General features: G+C 33.0%; 1 protein-coding gene across 5 annotated transcripts in view; it reads right to left on the bottom strand.

The window, feature by feature from the left end:
• Positions 1–24839, bottom strand: part of LOC117222967 (opioid-binding protein/cell adhesion molecule) — a 727814-nt gene that overhangs the window by 302065 nt on the left and 400910 nt on the right. Inside the window, exon 1 of one of the 5 annotated variants that reach the window (XM_076525591.1) lies at positions 13422–13472. The exons of the other annotated variants lie outside the window; for them this stretch is intronic. The gene's annotated coding sequence lies outside the window, so the exon portion shown is untranslated. Of the gene's footprint in view, positions 1–13421; positions 13473–24839 lie in introns of those variants that run through there. 5 annotated transcript variants of the gene reach the window in all.

Here is a 24839-nt window from a genome sequence, read left to right as displayed (position 1 = left end):
AAAATGCAGTAAATATTTACCGGTATATCAATGCAATAAGTACTTAATGTTATGGATTTCCACTCGTTTCCTTGGAATTGTTTTAAATCAGAAGAAAGTACCAAACTCAAAGACAAAGCGTCTAAAAGCTGGAGTCATCGAGCGTTTTTAACATGCTTGTTAATAAACAAATTAATTTTTCAATTACATCGAATACTTTCGTCCAAAAAGATAATGTATATTAATTTTATATCCCTTAGCGAGTTAATAAATACCCTACTTGTTGTCCAAATGTGAAACACAAATTAATTATCCATGCTTAAGAAGTAAGTAAATTTTGATGGATTTGTATGGTCACATGACCATACAAATACTGATCATTCATATTACGAATGATCAAATCGGCTGTAACTTTCATAACTTTAAGAATTTTGTAACTTGCATTCTTCAAGAAGATGTGGAAAAAAAATCGATTTCTTCAAAGATTCAAACTAGAATACTCCCTTAAACCAAATGCTTCTGAGAAGAAAAGTTGCGCAAAGCTTTACGGATCTTTTTCTTGAATATTTGCGAAGATCGGGAATGTTTCGAACAGATAAAGTACGCCCGCATAAAAATGGAACGGTTCACGAACTCTATAAAGTAAGATAACGTCGTTTCTCGCATGGCCATTCCCTGCAGGTCGAATTAACTAACACACCTGCGGCCACGGAATACTAATTGCTGCTTTTCAGCCGCGTCATTGGCCTCGTTACGCTCGTCAATCGCGATTATGCGTCCTCTAGTAAAAGAGAAAAGCTTTGTGCCGAGGATCTGGCTAGTTAAAATCCAGCTACGCGATCTCGATAACTGGCCTGCCCAACGGGCGTAATTAGAACGAACCGTTCCAGTTTATTATACTCCTCTGAGAATCGTAACGAAGACCTTCAAGTAATCCGACAACCATTCTTCAAATCGATCTGTCTTCGTTCTACGGGTTTTCCCGATTTTATTGGAATTTCCCGACTTTTCCATCATCCCGTGTCACGTATGTCTACCACCTGACCTGCGATCAATTAATAGTATACATTTTTCTGGAATTTGAATAGTGACAACACACGGGGTGTCTCGAAAATACATGTCGATATTCGAGGAACTGAATTTACACATTAAATTACGCAAAAATGAACTATGAACAAGTGTCCTACTCAGTGGGGGAATTTTAAAAATACGTTTTGTAGATCTCGGTAAATTATATGCATATTGAACATTTTATCGAAATCGATTGCCGTTGTTATGAATCTACAAACAATTAAAGGTAGCGAAAATCGCAGTTCTCCACGATTTTCGGCCAAAAATTGTGAGGAATCTAGAAATTTTCACATCTTTTAACGCCTGCAGCTTGCCTCCGCGATTTCGTTAAAATTTGCAATACAATAAATTTGCATGTACAGTCAGTTCCATAAGTATTCGCACCCTCATTATTTACAAAAAAAATTTGTTGAGATCAAGTGATACGTTTAAGATTTTGAAATCAATTGTTTACTGCCAATGAACGCGTATACACGGTGTCCCAAAAATTACTCGCAATCGGGAAACGAGAGGTTCTTGAGGTTATTCGAAGTAACTCTTTCCTTAGCGCGAATGCAATCATTTGACGATTGGTAAATACATTGATGAAACAAATTTTCCACAAAAGTTTTGTTCATGATTAGAAGTAAGCCTGAAACCTCCGTTTATAGTTGGAAACAGAAGAAATTGGTATCATTCGAAAGAGGAACCCATAATGTTTGTGCATCCCTTACTCCCTCTCTGTAAATTCATTGAACTACTTTGCATTTATAGTACTTTAGACAACAGAGGGAAGAAGGTAACGGGATTCGAACTCGGACTTAAGACGGTAGATTCATTGTAAAACAACGGTTGACAAAGGTGATTTTCAGGAATTAATTTCCTCTACGTTCAGTACTCATTACAGTAGACATTAGGTAGAAATAGTCTGCGCACAGTAAGCTATGTGGAACTGCTTTCTCTTTGTTTGTTTTTTATTGAAATACAGAAATATCTTCAATGTAGTTCAACAAATTTTTTACATTTCCAATTGTGGAAATGTTAATTTAATAAGTTTAAAATCAGTGAAAGCAACGAATACAAACTGAAATAAAAAGATTCCTAAAAATTCATTAGAAGAAGTCTGTGTGCATTTACGTAAAAGGGTGATACCTTGAAAGATGGGGCCTAACCTAATTTCCGGTTTGAATTGATGCAACTTCAGGTTCATTACTTATAACTTATAAGCTACAAGGATAAAGCAGTTTTGATGAAAAATAATTATCGTGGGATCAAAAGCAAAAGAAATGAATGTTATTGAACGAAAAATTATAATTAAACTCTGAAAATGAGGAAAAGGTATTCGAAAAATAGAAAGACTAATGGGAGACGACACTTATCTTTACAAAGAGTTATAAATAATTAGAAGTCAACGAGAAAGGTCCTCCAAAGTTGACGCGAAGAGGAAAACGTAGTGTTATAACTACAATAGAAAAAATCCGCAAACGACTGCGTTAAAAATTATAAAAGTCTTCAAGGCAATATTTAAGAAAAAAATTTATGCAAATACCGCACGAAGAATAATCAAGAAAACTGGATATCTTGGCCGCGTAGCCTGTGAAAAGCCATTTGTTTCAAAGCTTAAACGGAAAAACAAATTAAATTTGCAAATGACTATGTAAATAAGCCAGCCCAGTTCTAGATAGAAGTCCTTTCTCAGAAAGGAAATTTGATATTTTTGGAATGAAATGACGAAATTGGACAGAACTATTTGAAGAAAACCACGATGAAAATCTGTTTCCCACTATTATACATGGTGGTGGAGTTATGGTATGGGGATGTACATACACATAATGAGTTTAGAATTTATGGAATCTACGATAAACGAGTTCGATTATTTAAACATTTTAAAAAGGAATTAAAAGCAAAGTATTTATTCTGCATTTAAGAAAGTATATTCTGGTTTTGATTGCTGTTTCATAAACAATTTCTAAGATTCTTTTTTAAAAGGAACTACATATTCAACTTTTTTAGGTTAGGTTTTGGGGTATTAGAATTGGGTATTACGTTATGAATTGTTTTCAAGTTAAACTAATTTAACTTAAGCGAGTTATATTCTGATTCATTCTGAGTGTTTTTTATAAAAATTGTGTTGACTAGTAACACGGTTTCAAATTTTCTGCTGATCTAAAATAAAAGAATGAGGAATCTTCTTATTTAATATAAATCTGGGTATGAAGAAAAATAATACAGTAATCGTGATTATTTACAAAATGGAATATTTTGAATTTAAATTATTGATTTTTTAAATATTTCTTCGTCTTTAGCATGTTAAAAAGATGATAAGAAAACAATGGATGTTAAATATTTTGGTTAATGCGATAACAAAAAATGTGCTGAAGATGCTCTAAAAATTGATCAACTAAAATTTGAAGTGTCGTGTGAATCATTTCGAGAAATGAGATTTCCAGGAAAACGTAAAAAAAACAGTGATGCGGGTTTTGCACTCCAAATGAATCCTTTTGTAGATCATGTTCATCTTTTTCGACATCAAATCAATTCTTTTGAAGGTCATGTTCCCCTTTTTGCAAATCACATTAACTCTCTTGCATATCTTATTTATCCTTCTACAAACGAAATTCAACCATTTGCAAATTAGGTTCACTAATTTCCAATTATTTGTAATACAATTTCTCTCAAATTTTAAAATTGATTGGCATTTTATAAATAATTATCGAAGACAAATAAAGAATACCTAATTGTAGCATAATTCGTATTGTTTCACAACTAAGTAATATGTATTAAATTGAAAAATTAAATAAAAGTCGATCAATCTTGATTTGCAAAAGGATATGCAAGTTGATAAATAAATTCATCTATAAGAAGGTGAATATGATCTACTAAGGGATTAATTAAGAATATCTTTCTCACACAAATTCAAAAAAATTGTTTGTACACATATTCTAGAATATCTAACTTTAAAAAGGTACAAAGAACATAAGTTTTTGAAGGTTCAAAACCAGGATATCTTCTTAAGCTCTTGAAACTGTAAAAAATAGTGCTTCTTGTCGTATTCAATGACTACATTGAATAGTCAACTAGACAATGCTTATTAAAGACTAAACAGATTAATTAGAGATTAAATTGTATTATCAATTTTTCGCCTTATAAATTGTAGTAACGTTCTTTAAACCTAAATTACACGTGACAGTGATATGGGACCTCAACTCAAATGCCACTTTTGTTCCGTAAAATGTATCTCCGGTTACACGGGACGGTCGAATTTCAGAAGATTCACTTGCGCAAAGAGATTTGTCTCTTGTCAGTTACAGGCGACAGTGCCAGATCAACATCTCTCTTTCTCTCTCTCTTTCTCTCTCTAACAGCATCGAGAAACAAATCCAACCTCGAAACATTCTTTTTAACGATATCTTCCTTGTAACTTGTGATTTATGTTCTACGAAACTTGAACTCCGTCTTGCCTCAATGTTCCCCAAACAGATTGTAGAAAACGAATTTCTCTAGAGAATACCTGATGAAGCCATTTATCGCAAAATTAATGGTACGAGCTGTACACGTAAAAGTAAGAAATGCAATTATATTTAACAAAAAGAAATAATTCGTGTTTAATGAAACAAGAAATTTTATTCCGTTATTACAGCTGCTACTCGTGTATCGTGTATACTCGTGTATATTACGTAAAATAAAAGAGAAAATAAAAGATAAGTTTTTTCTGCGCAATGTTCTTATTCATTACATTCATTTGTTTCGTTGATAACGTTCGTTTTTACAATATTTCATTACACGCGGTGTATCTTATTTATAAAGTATGAAGAACATTTTATAAAGAGTACACGTAACTTCGCTTAATGATGCGCCATTCGCTGTGGCTTTAAATAACAACGAGAAAATAACTAATTTTACGAACAGCAAAATTAGTTGAAGCAAAAATATTGACGTCTAAATTAACATTTCCATCTTATGAAAATGCACAATAATACGATAATCCTTTGCATTCGAATGGACAATACGATAACCGTTTTTACTCTGCCAATCATTTGTCATAATTTCTAATAATTTTTCAAACAATTTAAATAATTTTTCAAATGATTCGAATCATTTTAAGAATCTTTATTATTAAATTTGTTTCTGTTTAATAAACAGCTAAAACTTGAAGTATGACAGGAACAAGTGTTCAATTTTACGCGCGAAAAGGGAATAAAAATTGAGAAATAATAGAAATCATTAAGATCGGAAGAATCGTTTGTCATTCAAGAGATAAAATATCTTCGAATGCACAGAGTTAAGAGAATAAGAATATTTAAAAGCGAGCCTATTATGCATTCTATGTTTGAAATTTGTCGGCGTTCGGTGCAACGTGAGCGGCAATTTTCTTCTAGTCTTTACATAACAATTCTCTTTATCGCTAATGACCGAACCGGGTAGTTCTCATGTACATTAGAGAAGTCGTTCAAACATTTTCAATAATTACCAACGCGAAATTATTCGAGCGTAAGCAATTCCGTTGAGACGAAACACGCATGGCAATAGGAGAGGACAAGGGCGGCGAATAGGACGGTTTAATTTTGTAAAGATACCTCAACCATTTGCGGTCTCTTGTTTCGAGGTGAATAGCGAGAGGACGCATTCCCGGTAGGCAATATTTAAATGCTAAGCAGAGCACTGAACTACCATTTCACCGACTTCTTGACTTCTCGCGCGAATTGAATGGCCCCAGGATACATTTACAACCGTTCGCTTTCCGTCCTGTGTTCTCTCATCACAATTTAAGTGTTGCATTTTTCAGGATAAATGTGTTACAACAAGGTTCGAAAAAGTGCCCAGCACTTTTTCATAAGCCACGCTGGAATTTGTGACATGTGTTGCTGGCTGATAGAAGTTCTCATGTTAAAAACACTTTTATTGAAAGTAGATACACGTTTTAAACCCAAGTATGCATTATTTCACAGTCTTCTGGAAAATATTCAGGAAAAAGAAAACGCTAAAAGTATGCAAATTCACAGATTTGAAAAATGAGATCCTAATATGAGACCCAGTTTGGGTCTCTTTCTCAGGAAATTTATTTTATTTGCCTTTTTCACACGTTAGGCGTGTCAAATTTGTTTCGTCAGCAACGCAGTAATACACTATATAACAATATTTATAAAAGTAATTATACACTTACCACTCTTAAGATATTTGTAATATAATCGAACACTTTCAAAAACTTGTTGCAACATATTTTATAATAGTTGACTCCTTGCACTACGATTTATTTCACAGCTACGTTGATTAGCCTTTGTTTGTTACTAATGAATTCCTATGTCAGACAGAAGATTTATATCTTTCATATGGCAACCCTTACTTTTTGTTTAAACATTAATGGTGGATGGGTAGAATTTCACTTCGATACAAAGCTGCGAATAACGTAAACATTTAGTAGATCATATTACAAATCTTCATAAACAGTATGGCACGATATTATAGGGCCTTCAGGGTTAATACTCAAGAAAGAAGTGTCGATGCAACACTCGAGACATCTATCATAAGTTCCAATGGGAACAGATCTAAAAGAATTCTTGGGATTAAAACTTTCGGTTCGATTACAGTCAATGAAATTTAAAGATACAAATTTTTCTATTACAGGAATCTTTATTTCGCTAATTTATATAAAAAAGTTCTCAAACATTATTACAAGAGCGAAACATTACTTAATGAATAATATTATAACAATATCACATAGCTACTTTGGTTATAAATCAAAAATTATAATATTGTTAAATTCATCCAACGTATAATAATTCAGTGGTTTACTTATTTTACAGGGACATTTTAAATAAATGTTCTAAAAGGATTTGTTCCGATGAAACTTTTAATGAACGGATTCTATAATATCTATTCCGCGCGAGGACATTTATTGAAAAAGTTCCAAACTATTTTTGAAAAGGTTCCACGGAAATAGATATTTCGTTGAACGGAACGTACAATTTCGATCAGAATATTTTTCGCACAGGAGGTACCTGTTTGTTTGGAGCCCCGGTGTACAACAGGGTTTGAAAAAGTTTTGGAACTTTTTATAGCTACGCCGCAACTTATTACGATACATGTTGTACTTTTTGAAAAAAAGGTCTCATATTACAGATTCCAACAAGGACAGTTATAAAAGAATTTTTGACGTTAAAAGTTTTCTAGCTCGACTGGAATTAATATGATTTGAAAATAAAAATTCTTTTATAAATTTTGTTGAATAACAAGTGTGAAATATTACCTTATAAATAACGTATATAACCATAATAATTAATTTAATAACCTTATTTTAATAACCTTAATAATCATAAGAATGATTATATATAAAACATGATTATATAATCATAATAATTAATTTAATAATCTTATTTTAATAACCTTAATAATCATAAGAATGATTATATATAAAACATGATTCTTTTGAACAGTAATTTATTTGATTATTTGGAGAATAAGAAATGTAAAAGTACGTATGTTGTGCTAATGTACTAGTATTAATGATTATAGAAATAATGTAAGTTCAACAAATTTAGAACATTTCTTGCATGTAAAATTGAATTTGGAAAAAATCATTCCGTTTTAAAAGATATTTACTAAGTTTTGCACATCACTGTATAAGAAACCAAATCGTACGTAGCGACTATTTACGGTATTGTTGCCTTAATCGTATTGAATAGGAAATAATTCATATTAAAATATTGCGGAGCAAAAAGTGAAACTGTAATAATAACAGATCTGGATTCCGTGGTTAAATTCAGGTCAAATGAACGATCTCGTGGCCCCTTGAGACTGTTGCGTGTATATAATCTGTATCGGAAAGTAATTAAACAAGGAGAGGTTATCGTGACACAATTTGTTAAGATTATTCAAGTGTACGGTAAGAGCATGTTAAAAATACAAATTTCTTTAGGGAATTAAAATCAACCAACTCTTACTTGGTATAATTTTGTAATATAAAAACCTGTTAAGTGTGCAAATGTAATATAAAAAATACGCATACCTAGAGGGTGATCCACCTATACGTATATAAATACATTATAACAATTACACTATAATGTATATTGTTAGCTAAATATCTCCACCAATAGTGATGTTACAAAAAATGTTTTATATAACAGAAAATATATTACAGAGAATGAAGTAGTATATGTATATGTTCCGCAACACATTTCACGAGGTATCGCCAAACATTTGAGAAGAAAACATTAGTATCTTTCCATGGAATGGAAAAAACAATATCCAAAGCTGTCCGACATTTTTTAGCGTCCTAAATCATGCTTCATTCCATAAACGAAATCCAATTTCGTCAACAGAGACATTTAAAAAATATATTAAAAAATGTTCAATTTAAAATGGCTTATCATGTCTTAACGATAAAAGTAAATTTCAGTTGCTTGCTTGTAGTGGAATGGAATGGAATTGCGTCGTCGAGAAGATAAAAAGGTTTAATGTCCGCTAAAAGCAATTTATACTTGAATTTCTCACTTTAAAACATACAGAAGACAATATAATGGTTCGAGAATGATTATATGGAAATTTTGGAGACATTAATGCTACAATATGTATTCAAAAATACGCTGAATAATTAAAAGTTTCCACGCAACAACGATCTAAAACGCATATTCCGTTCCGTGGTGAAATCATCCGTGAGGAGGGATATGCGTGCGACCGAGGCCAGGTAAATCACCTGGTGACGCGTAATGGCGTATTTTGGCCAAAAACGAAACTCCCTAACAGAATTTGATTAAATTTTCTGGTCATCTATAGATTGGCGTTTTGCATATTGTACAGAAGTTTCAAAATGGCGGATGTAATAATAGTCGAATTAAATGTAAATTTACAACATTTCCATATTCGAATGACTCTACAGAGTTTAAGAAATTGATTGTTTGTTTCATTTTAAGATCGTTTTACAGTTAAAGGTAGCTTCATCTTTACTGATACATTATCGTTCATTAGACCATCGTTACAATCGTGCGATTGGCATTTTTCCGGCAATGGTTTAATGACTCTCATAAAAATTATTTATGTAACAAAAAATTGATATTAAGTAATTTTTATTATTTATAAATTATTTTATAATATATTTTATAAATACGTGTACTTGTACTTATATATCAAAACGGTTGATGCGAGTATACTACTCACGTATACTACTCAAGTATAATACTTGATAAATTGACTTCAATTTTCTTCGTATAAACCAAAATTTTGTATGTTCACCGTTTTTTTTTAAGTTTCTAACATCCTACGGCCGAAAAATATTAAAAAATTCGATAACTTGAATTCAAAAGTCGGTTTATGAATAATTAAGATTACTATACTATTTTGATTCGAACTATAGCCACGCTTATACTGTATACGAAGATCCATCATTTTTTTGGTTTGGATCAGCAGAAAACCCAAAATCACTTTCATTTCAAAAATTCATTATGTACTTTAAATATGTATGTATGTAGAATAGCCAAAAGTTAATGGAAAATGTTTAATGGCGCATGTGAAACAAATTTCTCAAAATTCAAACAAAATCAGAATGGTCTCGTAGGTTTTCTTTGCTTTCTACAAGAAGTCTTTGGAAAGAACTAGCAGACAAGATAGAGCCTCTGGAGAGGGAGAAAGTTGCAAAGGTCTCAAGAGGAAAGAAAAATTATTCAAAGAGTTCTGATCATGAATTAGTTAGAGGTTGAAAAAGTCACTTCTAGGGAAGCAACAGGCTTGTTTCGGCATATGGTACGACTTTAAAAGTCAATAACATTTCACTTGAATGGAAAAACACGTTGCAATCGCTTTTATACATTTGTAGCACAATTACAGGTTCTACATTATAAAATTAGCCAATTTCGACACTATTTATTATACTTGAAGATACGTATATTTAACGTTACTTAATATTAGTTTCACTTAAGCCATATTGTATCGGTACAGTGTATTTGTGTGCCATCTATCCTAGTCTAACATGTTGTCCAAACAAATGAGATTATCTTCTTAATAAATACGCCATACATAAACTGCAAACAGATATCGACAGTAACATAAATAATTTAATAATACAAAAGTTAATGTACGTATAATAAACATATAATAAACAGTGCAAATAAAGATAACCATCACATGTAAACAGACAAACTAACATGTGTCGCAGCCAAGTACAAGCAAGAGACACATAAAAATCACAGCGATAACAAATTCATTTTTAAATCTCTCAAATGCATATTCAAACGATAATGCATGGATGGCACATATATCAAGGTTATTTAATTATATATAATATCAATTACATATACACCTACAATAAACGACAAGACAATAATTACTCAACATGGAAATGTAAGAAACAAGAGCCAAAGACAGCTACAGCTTAAAATAATAGTTTGCTTACCCGCTCCTACATAAAATCAATGAAAATGACGATCACAATTGTGCTATTTAGATAAACACTGTTATATAAGTAATTAAAAGAATCTAACATATTAATAGAATTACTGACTAACTCGTCGCAATAATCAAGAACAACAAACAATAGATACAATTTTAAAAATTAGTTACTTGTAATGTTAATGGGTTAACAAATGCAATATAAGAACTAAAAGTATTCTTATTCATTAATAGAATACATAGATATCATACTTGTCTCAGAGACTCATCTAACAACCAACAGCTACATTAAAATTCTATGAAAGCTAAGCTTCTTAGCCTCCTGTAGAGGCTCAGCTATAATCATTAAATAGGATATATTATGAACCAACATATGCGATACTATGAACGTACATATGCAAGCAACAACGATAATAATCGATTAATCCTACGGTTTATTTTCTTTCATTATATTTATATTTACGCTCTCTTCGAAAAATCAAAATTGGCGTAAATTAACTTCTTGCTAGATTGAGAGAGAGAGAGAGAGAGAGAGAGAGAGAGATTCAATATTATTAAATATTTTCGTTGATTTTTTTTTTATTATTTCAATTTAAAACTTGAAAGCGACTTGCGTGAAAGAGTTGTAACAATTTTTTATGTTATTGCATTTTACAGAAATGAATTCATCCTTCATTATCCGCAAATTATCTTTTTTCAGATACACCATTTCTGCTTTCGACGGTTCAAATAACGATGTCACGGTACGAAAACATCTTCTAATCAGGCAATAATAAATTTATTCGGTTAGAGGACAAATTTTGTGTCTAAAACTATTCGCAAACTGTCTCTTTATGTATCATCAACCGGAGAACTTGCATTTTGACCGGCAGCTTCCGACAAATCTCCACATTCGCTAGATTTTGCAGTAGTCAAAGAGATGAGCCGTACTTATTTCGAAGTTAAATCATTCCTAGAACTCTCAACTCAGGCCGATTATCGCTCCATCTAAACCTACGTAAGCTTATACCGATAGGAAAAATACTTTCGTTCGTCATAGTAATACCACCTACTGGAAACAGTTTAGAAAATATTTAGAAGCAAACATAAACTGCAATTAATCTTTTGAAACACTTGATTATGTAGAGTTGATGATCATTCATTTCAATAATTTATTAGTGAAATCAGGATGGATTAACTCTATGCGGATTAAAATTAGTGGAGAATCCCTGTGTAATCCAAAATGTACATTACTAAAAATAAAGCTCAAGTGTTAATTAAAACACATTCAGTAGAATCAAAGAACAGCGATTAATAAGAAGAAAGTTAATGCTATCACCAAGGAGGCGAAGTACTAATTCAATACCTTAGCAACGAGAACTTTTTTAATTACAGCTCTGTTCTCTCTCATTTAAAAGATTCGTCCTGTCATCCGCGATCAAGAAAACAGATGGCAGTTAAGTGAGAAGCACATCAGAGAAAACTTTTGAAGAATAAATCTGCGATATATTTTTCGTTTTACAATGACAGGAACTAGATAACACCAAATGCGATTGTAATAAATATTTATTCAACAGACTACAACACCACTCATCATACACAGAAATTGCAATAACAATTGAATAATCCACTAGAGTTTTCCAAATCTTAAGCTACATTTTCTCTTTCACATTTTGTGATATAACATTTAAACCATGTTCATAATAAAACAATCTCACACATACGAATCGAATACTTTCGACCTTATCGTAACTACTTCAGATGTATTATCGTATGGAACGCTAGACTCCACTCAAGAGGTATAAAATATAAGTGTAAAGGAAGTTAAAAAATCCAGATTAAACAATCTCCTGGATTTGATTTAGTCAATGCTAGAATACGAATTATAAGAGGGATTTCTCAAAAGCTGGATTTGTGCAGCAGGAGTTTAACTTTGGGTTCCATATTGCACAGGGTCCAAAAGGAAGCTTCATTCTTCTTTAGTATATGTATATTCGGGGGTAGCTTTAGTGAAATAACTACTATATATAGTGAAATAACTACTAAAATTGATGCCGAGATTAGTCCAAGAAGTAATTAAAAAACGCGGTGGATACATCGACGAAAAGGAAATTTAATTTTCTTTTATAAAATTGACGTTATCTTTATTATAATGTAAAAGAATATATAGATATATGTACTTGTTACGGTTTCCTACAATTAACTATGAAATGAATTGAAGGGATTATAACAATTTCCTATCGGTTTCTCAAATTTATTTAATTTTCTGTAAGTGTTCTAATAATTTTGGAGGGGAGTGTACATAAAGGAGTTCTAAGTTGAAAATAGTTATAATATAAACATAGTCGAATTAATAGTTTTAGTATTTTCAAATGGGTAGGAAATGCGGTTAAAAAATACGAAAATCTGTAACCTCAATTCTCAATCTTTATTACAAATAGCATCTGTTTGTTAATACCAATTGTACTATGACCAGTCAAATGAGCGGTTTGACAATTTTTATATCACAATTATTGATTTTATGAAGGTACTTCCATTCACTAAATAAGATTATTCGTTACAACACATATTGTTATAAAAATTGTAAAAAATTTAAGTAAATTCAATCTTGTAATTTTTATGAGATAACATGTCCCGTTTACTTTTGACACTCTGTATGATTTAGTAATAAACGATATTTATTCTTGAAAATTGTACGGTTCGAACCGTCAGACGAACCAGCGAAATGGTCCGCTTTTCAAATGATTAAAGAAAAACAGTACCTCAATAGCTGAGATCGTTCGATTCGGAAGATGAATAATGAAAGGAATCGCCCAACGCTGTGGAAGTAACGATTCTTGACAAACACGAGCTCTTCGCTATCAATGCACTGGAACTTAATAGCCATTGATGTATCATAAACCTCAAGACGCAACGCAGCAATTGATGTGACCGCAAGTCGTCCAACCCCTTGGGTATAACCCTAGCGAGCTAAACCATAACGGATATCGCACCTATATGTAATACTCCAAGTAGTAACCACCACCACTAACCTTCTGGTTATCCAAACATGTACAGGGTATCCCAGGAGCAATGGTACACCTGTGGAGGGAGTAATACTACATGAGAAAATTAGTCGAGAGTAACACAATCAAATGGTTTCACTTAAATCTCCGCTTACGGGAAATTCGACTATGAGTTTTCTTCGAGCCAACGTGCTATGTTCGAGCGTAATTTCGATTATCTAGTATAAGCAGGGTAAGAAATACGGTGTATGTTTTTCGTAGAATGCCAAATTTCGAGCTGCTCTGGATCCCAAGCCTATGTGACGTATTGCTACGTCGATGCTAAGGTCCGACAGAGTTGGTCAAGCATGTGATGCGGCACGCGACGCGGCTTCTTTGACTCGAATTCCCGGAAGGTAACACAAAATGATTTTGTTTCGGTGTGAGTCGGATAAGTAAAACCACGGAGCTAGAATGTACGTGACCAATCGCAACGACCGTTGATCCTTCATACTCTCCGTCAAACACGTAGGCTCGCTCCACCAAATCTCCGTTGAATCGAGGCATGTGTCCTCCGAATTTTCATCGCGAACGTAGGCCCGGATAACATAACTTCAATGATATTTTCTTTTGAGCGACATACATACCTTCTTTGACGTCGCCTTTAATATTTTTCTAATGCTTTTTTGTGTGTTAAGAACCATGCCAAATTCTATATTCCATAAAACGATACAAATATTTACAGTCTATTTGTTTATTTACTATTCCGAAAATCTGTTTTCCCTCAGCCCGGCTATGAAGCAAACGGTTTAAATGCGAATAACGTTCTATGCTGAGGAACAATGTGAGATAAATCACTGTAACGCCTTAATAAGTAGCGCTTTAATAACTAACCACATGTCAACCTCTATTTCGCAAATGAAGCTTTAATATTTATAAAGTAATATTCTGTTGTAATTATAGATATGATATCGGTTGTGCAATCTCTTCCGAATTTTCAGGTACAAACTTCGCCTCGATGATTCGACGAGCTGGGAAGTCTCGAATTTTACCAGATAGTATCTGTTGGGTTGTTGCAAATGTAATTTCGGTATTCCAAATAGGTAGCTTACAAAAAAGCTTAAATTACTTTTGCAACAACTCAATATCACAGACTTCAAAACCGTACAGACATTGCATTTGAAAATTAACGTTCTAAATGTACATCTGCAAGAAAAAATGCATAAAACTATTGCTGTTAGTGTACAATCACTAATTATGTAATTAGTATAAATAATTGCTTACTTGTCTATAAAAATAATTACACTTTATATCGTATCTCTGTAATACATGTTTCATAAATACTATTTCCACCATTTAAGTATACACGCCGTATACATAAGTGTTTGGAACTATCTGTAGCTATCTAAAATACTCTTATTCGAATGAAAAAATAATATCGCTCCTTTTAAAGTAATAGTAATTTCAAATTATGAATTATATTTCGTTATTTTTCATTTCAAATATGACAAAAGAAATATTCCTCTAAACAATATGCAACAAAAAGGTTGCATTTTGAGAAACATCTACTTTACACCGTCATTCGTGAAACTTAATGATAGATTATAATTGACTATAATTGCCTATAATTGTCTTTTAAATTACAATAAACATTAAATAGAATTTTTAATTGCAAAAGATTTTTTAGTAAAAATTTTAGTTGCGATAGATTTTTTAAATAGAAATATAAATTATAATAGTTTTTAAATGAAGTCTTTAATTATAATCGATTGAAATATAATTGAAATTCAAATTTTAGCGGCAACGTCTTTTTACAGAGAACTCGAAAGGATGACCGAACAATGCTTGGTCTTTGATCGATTTATGGTAGAGGCCAGAAATTAAGTCAGAATTTTCTAAAAAATCAGCGGATTTCAATTCATTTCAACAAAAAACTCACGATTTCGTTACTTTTTCCACTTCAACCGATTGTTTTCAAAATCCTGAATTGGTAGGTATATTTTACAACTGTACATGGTATTGGATAAATCACAATTTCGTTAGAATACTTCACGTTTAATGTAAATTTACAAGGTTATCAAATGTTCTTACTATATTCTCTCTGTTTTTTTTTTATACTACACAACATTTCAGCTTTAACCTAGAAAAGCTGCATCGCTGAAACGTTCCTATCGTTGCATTCTTATCAAACGTTCTTTGATTTTGACACAACTTTTTCATTTAGCCCCACTGTGCGGAGCAAGGGGGGCAAAAAGACTTCACCCCTCGGCATACATTTCCTGGCAACACTGATTATACCGTTCAGCACTTACCCCAGAACCTCACTATAGAGCCAACATTTTTCGATAACTTTATAACATGTTTTTAATAGGAAGAGTATAATAATATATAAATTAAAGCAAAGGCAAAATTTAACTGTTATAGATTGTTTAATAAAAATTTATATTACAATAGATTTTCAGTACAAATTTGAATTGTAATATGTTTTAGTAATAATATGTTCTATGTGTATTTTTCTATGTAAACGTTTCTCGCTATACAACAAATTCAATAAAAACACGTCGATCAAGAAAGCTGGTCCGCTGCTAACAATAAGTTCGGTGGTCTGATTCCTGAATAGTGAATTTCGTATAAGTCTTATACTTGCACAACTAATACGGATCAGATTTAACGGTGGATAATTAAGCCGCTTAAAACCATCCGAGCTAGTAATTAGCTTAAAATTTTCGTGCTTGTTTCAGACCGCCTGATCCGTTTGATACCGAGTCGCGTCGGTTCAGAAAAAGACCGAGTTACATGTCACTTGGCTTGATCCTACAACGCTTAAAGACCCGTCACTATCCACGTTTGAGTCAGCATCGTCGACAAACGGTTTATAACTGCATGGCAATTGGGCCACTATTGAACACCATTGTTGTTCGCGACGTAAACGCTGCCAATAGCCAGTTCAGTACGGGGATTACGTCGAACAACGTGTATGCAGATCGAGCGTGTTATATTATTACTTTATCGTATTTTGTTCATCGTATTTTAAATATAGTAATTACCAACGAACACGCCTATAAGAAAATATTATTAATATAATTTAATATTATTATTATTATTATATATATATATATATATATATATATATATATATATATATATAAACACCCTATATAGTATCACATATACACGTAAATATACGTTCGTATTTCGTCTCACTAAAAGAAACCATATATATATATATCGATAATATTATGGTTTCTTTTAGTGAGACGAAATACGAACGTATATTTGCGTGTATATGTGATACTATATAGGGTGTTTATATATATTATAATAATATTAAATTATATTAATAATATTTTCTTATAGGCGTGTTCGTTGGTAATTACTATATTTAAAATGCGATGAACAAAATACGATAAAGTAATAATATAACAAAGATATATATATATATATATATATATATATATATATATATATATATATTCTTATTATTATTATATATATCGATAATTATGGTTTCTTTTAGTGAGATGAAATACGAACGTATATTTACGTGTATATGTGATACTATATAGGGTGTTTCGCTTAAAACCGGCTACCTTGATATCTCCTCTAATAGTGATGTTACAATATTACATACTATTGCAATATTTTCAAACTTTCAATAACTAGTTAGTAACTACCCTTTAAAATTATAAATGTAATTACACATGTTATTATAAATATGTATATTTTCCACGTTAAATTACGGATACAGAGTTATTATTGCGTATATTCCTACTACGCATTTCTGGGATCGCCAACAGCTCTCATAAACGATTATGTATATGATTTTTATAATGGCCTTTGACGACCCCTGTCGTGCATAATGTTTGTAAAATTCATGTTACCGACGGAGGGTTAAAATAATAAAGCACGTTGTGACGAAAATGTTCTTCCAAACCGTCCGGTTTTTGAAAGCTATGTACGATACAAATTAAAATATGTTTTGAAAATATTATGGTAAAAATTAAAGTTAAGTTAAAGTTGTGCTGTCAATTGACTTGGCACATTCGGGAATAAAACTAAAATTAATTGTCATGTAAATTGTAGAATGACAAACATTGTCAAGAATCGCGCGAACTTTTCGGCCAACCAAAAGTACTTTCATATTTTACGATTTCTCCCCTTTAAATTTAATTTGCTGATTTCTCGGGAACTCTAAAACGTGGGCGGAGCAAACGGACAAAGGCTGTGGTTTACGGCGATTCAGGTAGGTGCGCCACTCGGTCAACCACTCTCCCCTGGTAGACTCGGAAAATCTGAATTTCGTTTGTAGTAGAAACGATATCAATAAAGTCTCAATATTATAATCGGTGAAAGGAAATTATTCACGTACCCATGACCAGAATTTTCGTTATTCTTCTGTAGAACTACAGTTTTGCGTGTGAAACATTTAAAGTATTCGGACACCGTTTCAGATAAAATAACTCTCTTAAAATGGAACCAACAGATTTGCATTACTTTAATCAGATATTAGAGTGAACAGCTTACTAGACAATGTCTAAAAAAAATGTTTCACAGAGTGCAATTAGCTGGAATGGCAGACATTTCATCTGTGTTGATTACACAAATTTAAACAATGCGATTTATAGACGTCGGTAAAAATTTCCAGTTAATAGTCGAAAATCGTGAAAAACTGCTATTGTAACAAATTTTAATTGTTTACAGCTCGTAGCAGTGTTAAACGATTTCAATCAAATTTTCATGTCACATAAATCATTCAGACCTACGAAGCCTTTAAACCTATTATTTAAACTGTCATCCTGAGAGTTCAAGTGACAAAATTAAAAAGCGTAAATTTCTTTTTAATTTCCATCGTAATGAGAAATGGATTCTTTTCAGAAATTCGCATAAAAGAACAGTGGTTAATACCAGGAAAGCTGGTCTTCAGCGAGGTCAGAACGTCATTATTTATGGACACCCCTAATACTAATTAATACAAGAACGTTCTTGTTTTCATTCATGGAAATGTCTGAATGAAAAGTTTGCGTGGAATCGAGTATTTCATAGTTTTAGGTTCAAAATAATAAAAAATTAAGTGAACAGTAGGAATGCGCCTGCGATTTATACAACTAGTAACTGGAATTGATGATATATCACGGTCTAAATTCGTTATTGTTTAGGCAATAGAACGTGATAACAAAGTTTGTTACTGCGTTGGTAACTACGTTCATTACTACGTTCGTTACAACTTTCGTTACATGGATTACGCGGTAGGCTAACGAGGTTCGGTAACAAATGTAGGGACTCCTTAAATCGAATGTTTCCACTACAATGGTGTTTGTAGAAGTGTTTGCGAGGTACAGTAAATTCTCCCTAATTGACTCTCAAATTGTACATAAAAATGGGCAATTTGGGGAGAGGAGATACGATTATTCGAGCCTTGCGGTTCGTTTTTATAGTTACCGATTGCTGATAACTATAAAAACTAAAAAAGATCCTATCTCCTCTTCTCGAATTGGCCATTTTTGTGCACAATCTAAACGTTAATTAAGGGAGAATTTACTGTAATTGTCGTGAGTGAGAAGTCATGCACTGAAGAAAATACGGTAAAGACTCTATCTGATCATTTATTTTTACAATATCCTGATGGCTAAACGTTCTGTTATCTAAGCATTGTATTATTTAGATACATTATCACTTAGTAGAAAACTTGATTGAAATTTTCAGATAATATAATGTTTTGTTATCAGGATATTACAAAACTAAATCTTCGGTAAACGTTGATCTCTACTGTACTTTCCTCTTAACTATACAAATAAAATTCACTATGGAATACATTTGTTCTCGTTAATAAAGGACTCATGTTGAATCGATAGTGAAAGATGGTTAGTTAGAATTCGACAGTGATTGTTCTTTGATCCCAGGAATTCATTTACAAGCACTGCAGTATGACAACAGTTTTGCACGTAACTGTGATCTACGAAGTGAATATTCTAAGAGATAATTACTTTCTTGGGTACTACTTACGGAAATGGGAAAAGCTTTCCCATCGCTGTGTCATTCTTCAAAGAAACTGTTTCAAACGGGATCAGCATAATCGTTAAAATGTCAACGCTGAGAAGTTTACTCGAAAATGCCTGGTAAGCGGAACATAATAAAATAATAAAATAGCGAAGTGATTTACAATTGTGAAATTCACTTTCATAAAATAAATAAATTTCATACAATTCACTTTCATAAGAAAAAAATTATTTCATATTTAAAAGTTGTATCAATTCTTGTAAAACGATGCAACACCGTCAAAAGCTTAAAAATATGCCGTCTACGCGCGAAAGCTTTCGCGCAAGTAGCCCCGACTACGTGTTGTGCTAAAATCAATCTGAAAAGGATATCTAATTTGATCGAACGAAACGGCATAATCAGCAATAGCGAAGTGACGTGCAGCATGACATAGTCGGAAACGCATCGCGTTCCCTTTGTCTTGGCTTTCCGTCCAATCACGTTAAGTGTACGGTGAAACGGACAGGACATTGGCATCCAGACAGTTTCATGCACACCAGCTTTCGTTGTGGACCGGCAAATGAAGTAATCCGTGAGAAATGCCGTACGGAACATTACCGAGCCGCGTCGCCGGCTTCATATCCAACTTCGAACGAGCCCCGTCTTCATTTCCGCTCTTGTGTCTTTGTCCAAGTGACTGGGCTGTTCCTAAGTATGTCCCGTAGAAAGTTGCATTGAACGCGGGGAGGGCAACGGGGCCCCTTGGGAGGCTAAAAGAAGAAGCAATTGCTCTCCGCGCGAAGGACTCGCGTTTCATTTTAGCCACTGTCATGGCTGTAGGGGAGAGAAACTCGGACGTACACTAGAGAAGGTTATTATCCGTTACGAGGCGTTGCGAACGTAAGGTGTAGCGGCGACTCGAAATGCCGCGAATAACGAAAGAGAGAGAAAGAGATCGCAAGAACGGGAGAAAGAAATCGGTCCGCGTTTTGCTGCTGGAGTTCTCGTTATGTGAAGGATACAGGGTATCGCGAAAATGTTGCAATCATTTTTGTTGTGATTTTTCTCTACGCTGTGCACTGTTTCTGTGCACTGTTCCGAGCAGGCCTGCTTTAAACGTCCAAGATAACTAACTTACAATAAAATACTCGGGAAACTCGCAAGTATCAAAAAACCCCAATAATGAATTATTTAACACTCTTTAGCAGAACAAGTTGTGGGTAAGTCGATAGGGCGATTGACTAGAAAGCTGTATTGATAGGTTTCTTAATGGCTAAACTGTTTTTTTAATTTAGTGTTTAACCCGAGAAAGATAACCTACGTCGCAGAGGCGCCTGCGAAATAAACAACTGACTGCACCGTGGATGACGCAAAGACTGGAAGCACCCACTTTGCCAAGGCATGTGCGAAGCAACATTGAAAATATTCTTCCAAAATCTGCTGTACAGGCTTCCACAGATGATGAAGAAGAACCCTCAGCCAAAAAAAGGCGTTATTGCAGTCTTTGCACGTCTAAAAAGAAAAGAATGTCAAAGATGACCTGTGCCAAATGCAAAAAGACAGTTTGTGGTGAACACAAGAAAGACGTTTGTCATGACTGTCTCTAAAGAAATTTTTTATAATATTATAGTTTTTTTTACACTGATTATATTATAGTCTACTAGTTTGTAAGGATAAAACACTATTTTTTGTGATATTTTACGGGATTTGTTCCCATAAACCGAAGACTGTTGATTTTTGTTAATTTTTCATAGAGGTCTAGTGATTTAAGTTTAAAATTACTTAAAATATAAAAAAATATAATATAAATGCATTTTATTTTTACAATAATGCCAAACCTTTAAAATGACTAGATTAACTTAAATAAATATCCATTGTTAGTATAAAATTGACGCCTTAGAAAAGCATGCGCCTCTGAAGCGTATGGTTATCTTTTACGTACGTTGTCATATGGTTATCTTTCTAGGGTTAAGGATTCGTCAACTCTCTTAGGTTATTAAAGACCACGTTAGAGGGAATTGTGTAATTAAATGAAATTTTTTAATCTATGATTATATCAAATAGTGAAATTCGACATCTTTCAGAAAGGCTGGGGAAATTTGGCAAACCATGTTCTCTTCTCATCTGTCTTTATTTATCACAGTTTCTCAAAACGTGTTCAATTGAAAAGTTCACAGATATTAGGTTTCGTTTCGGCGATGAGGAATGTGTCCAGAAAGTGTGATCGATTCTCAATCTTGTCACTACGACTTGATCCTTTCTTGCCATAACGCTTGCTGGGTTAATTTCGCGTATGTCATTGCGGACTTCATGTAATTTAGAGGGATTTGAATCTTTCCAATCTTCATTGCAAGATTCTCTTGCGGCTTTTAGAAGAAATTTTTGAAAGCCCCTATGAGATACAGCAATGGTGTTTGTTTCTACAGATTTGACCCTTGCTCGTTTAGCGGCAGCGAATGACTGAGCTGTGCTTAAAAGAAAAGCACAACAATTTTCTTTTAGATAACACTTTCGACAGGAAGGTATCTCATTATATTCCAAGTAGATTGTTGTATCGCGAATCAAATTACTGCCGCTTTCAAAAAAATTTCTCAAGAAATCCTCAACTACGTTGATGTCCGTTTAGAAAAAGACTATTATAAAGCTTCCGGTAGATAAAGTGCTAAAAGGAAGATCGTATAAATTGATAAGAACTTATTTCGGCCTAGCATTCCTAACCTAAATTTAGTCCACCGGCTTTCAGAACATCCGGGATCGTAGAAAATGCGAAAGTAAATTCATATGGGGGTGAGGTAAAAAGGAACGGACACCGTGGTGCAATATTAGAGGCAGGTGAAAGGGAACGAGGGAAAGTAGGACGTTGCTGTGGAATATACGTCGACCGTACAGCGTGCAGACAGTTTTTAAAATACCATGCCCCCACAGAGGAAGCACGAAATTGCCGTAATATACTCGCGCAAGTTAACCGATACGGTTCCAACCCTTGTATGTTGGATCATGGAGACACAGGACCGTAAATTCTTCGGGTATACATATAGAAAGTTGTCAAAATAGGAAATTGTACCTAAGAAGTTCCTAAAATGTTTAACATGAATGGGGTCGGTCTTGATAAACTTGTCATCGTAACGAAGGAACGTAACGAAACTTTGGAAGAAAGTAGTTCAGAGCAAAATATTTGACACGTACTTCGTTGTCGGGCACTGTTCATATTGAGAGAGTGAACGCTGTTCGCGAAGTTATGGGTGAAAGGTATAGCTGGTCGGACATTTTGAGAACGATTAGAATTGAAAGAATAGGTCAACGCTGAATGCACAATCGACCGGTTTCTCTACTGTGTTACTTAAGGATTATTGAAATTACGTTAATCTATCGTTTTGGCGTTGGAATATAATGCCATTTCTAGATTTCTTATCTATTCAGATCTTCCACTGTATAATAATAAAATTCAGCGAGTACAATTTTTAATAAAGAATCGTTTTTACTTGTCTTCACGAATGTGGTTCATAAAAGATGTTACAACGCGACTGTGGTCTCCGGCAAGTTTTTTTAGCTCGGTTCTAAAATTCGCTATTTTTCGAGATGTAAGCGTGCGGTATTTTCAGTTATCTTTTAATTAGTATTGGAGTCAGGCCACTGCAAGTTAATTTATTGCGGCATGGTTTTCGCAAACACACGAGCTTCTAGAGTTCCGACTTTCACAACGCAACAAATGTAAGCTATACAAGCTGATTCTGATGAAACTTTAAGCGTGTTAAACGTTTAAACATGTTTTCGCGCTAATTTTCTCATATTAAATCACATCACCATATTTGGTGCCCACAAAATATTAATTCACTTCAGATTGCATTAGTGTCCAAGAACAAGACGTCTAGTATAAAAGAACGCGAAATTTTCCACTTCCTCCAAAGTCACTTTTTTCAAAAATTACACATGTAAATGCTTTTATTTGTTTGTGTTTGATTTGCTCATACTGTAATCTACTCATCTTAAATGCTTAAAATCCGCGATCTAATTATATTTCAGCAGATTTTAAATGTACACATTCTCTCCTATGAAACAAGTTCGAATATTTCTTTTCGCACGAGATAGAAAAATACAAGCGTTGTTAAATGGCAAACACGAAAAAGCTCAGAAATTCAGAATTCCTGTTTTGGTTTATAGGTTACGTTATTCATAGGTCACATTAATAAAAATATATTGTTAAGTTATAGAAGAAATTGGAAAAACGACTTAAATTTGTATATATTATTTTTGTTTTAATTTTTCTATACTACTTATCAGTAGTCTCCCATCCGAAAAAAACGATTCAAAAGAAATTACTGTTCCACAATTTCCAAATTCCAAGAAATCTAAAAAAAGATAGTTCTGTTCTTTATCCCCAATTCTGTGGGCTGTCCTAAATATTTTTCTAAAAACTATTTCTAACATAGAGTATACTTCTTTTGTACGATTAATTAGCAAAATACTATTGATCGATTGAGCTTTTTATATTATCTATATTTAACGTTCTAAATCTTTCTATATGTCTAAATGTAACAAACCTTGTAACATCGTGAAGATTAATGCAAAAACAATATTCGAAAAGAGAAACTAGAATTACGCTAGCAATAAATTTTAAAACTGAGAAAATTCAGTTTTATATCTCCCTTTGGAGTGGAGGAATTTACAAAACAGTGCTATATTTTTAATATATTTTTTCAATGAGTAGAATTACGTGAGAAATCTGGTTCGTAAAGTGAATATTCACTTCAAACGCTGCTGCGAAAATATGTGTCAAAAGTTTACACAAATTTCTACATAATGAATAGTAAAAGCCATCGTATCAGAGATAGCGATATACAGGGTGTCCCAGGTTTTAATGTTCAAACTTTGTCAGTATATTCTATGGCACAAAGTAAGACAAAAATGTTATGTAAACATAGGTCATATAGAGCTTTATCAAGAAGTTATAACAAAAATTCAGAATAGGAATAGTAATCAACTAAAAAAAAAATTAAAAAAAATCTTCGATCAATATCAATCATGTATTGTCAACAACGGTTATTAATACACATTTCGAATTGTATTAATAAACACAGCTTACATAAACACACGGCATGTGCTGATCTATTCAAGCCAATGCTCGCAGTAACAGCAAGTTGATTACTATTCCTATTCTGAATTTTTGTTATAACTTCTTAATAAAGCTCTGTATGACCTATGTTTACATAACATTTTTTTCTTACTTTGTGCCATAGAATACACCGACAAAGTTTGAACGTTAAAACCTGGGACACCCTGTATAAAATGCTTGTATTAAGATGTTTGTTCTACCTAATAAATTTTGTGCCTTTACAACTTAATTCATAAAGTGGTTTCCAATTAATGAAGTGTTTTCCAGTTCATTTTATTTCTACTTCATAAATGAGTACCGCTCTTTACGTGCGTATGAAATGTAACTGGTATTGATTTTTAACGTCGAAAACAATTTTTCATTTTACAAAAAATGGA

The sequence above is a fragment of the Megalopta genalis genome, chromosome 12, assembly GCF_051020955.1.
Source record: "Megalopta genalis isolate 19385.01 chromosome 12, iyMegGena1_principal, whole genome shotgun sequence".
Classification (NCBI taxonomy): Eukaryota; Metazoa; Arthropoda; class Insecta; order Hymenoptera; family Halictidae; genus Megalopta; species Megalopta genalis.
Note: the sequence above shows the minus strand (reverse complement) of the source record. Positions and strands in the feature narration are given on the sequence as shown.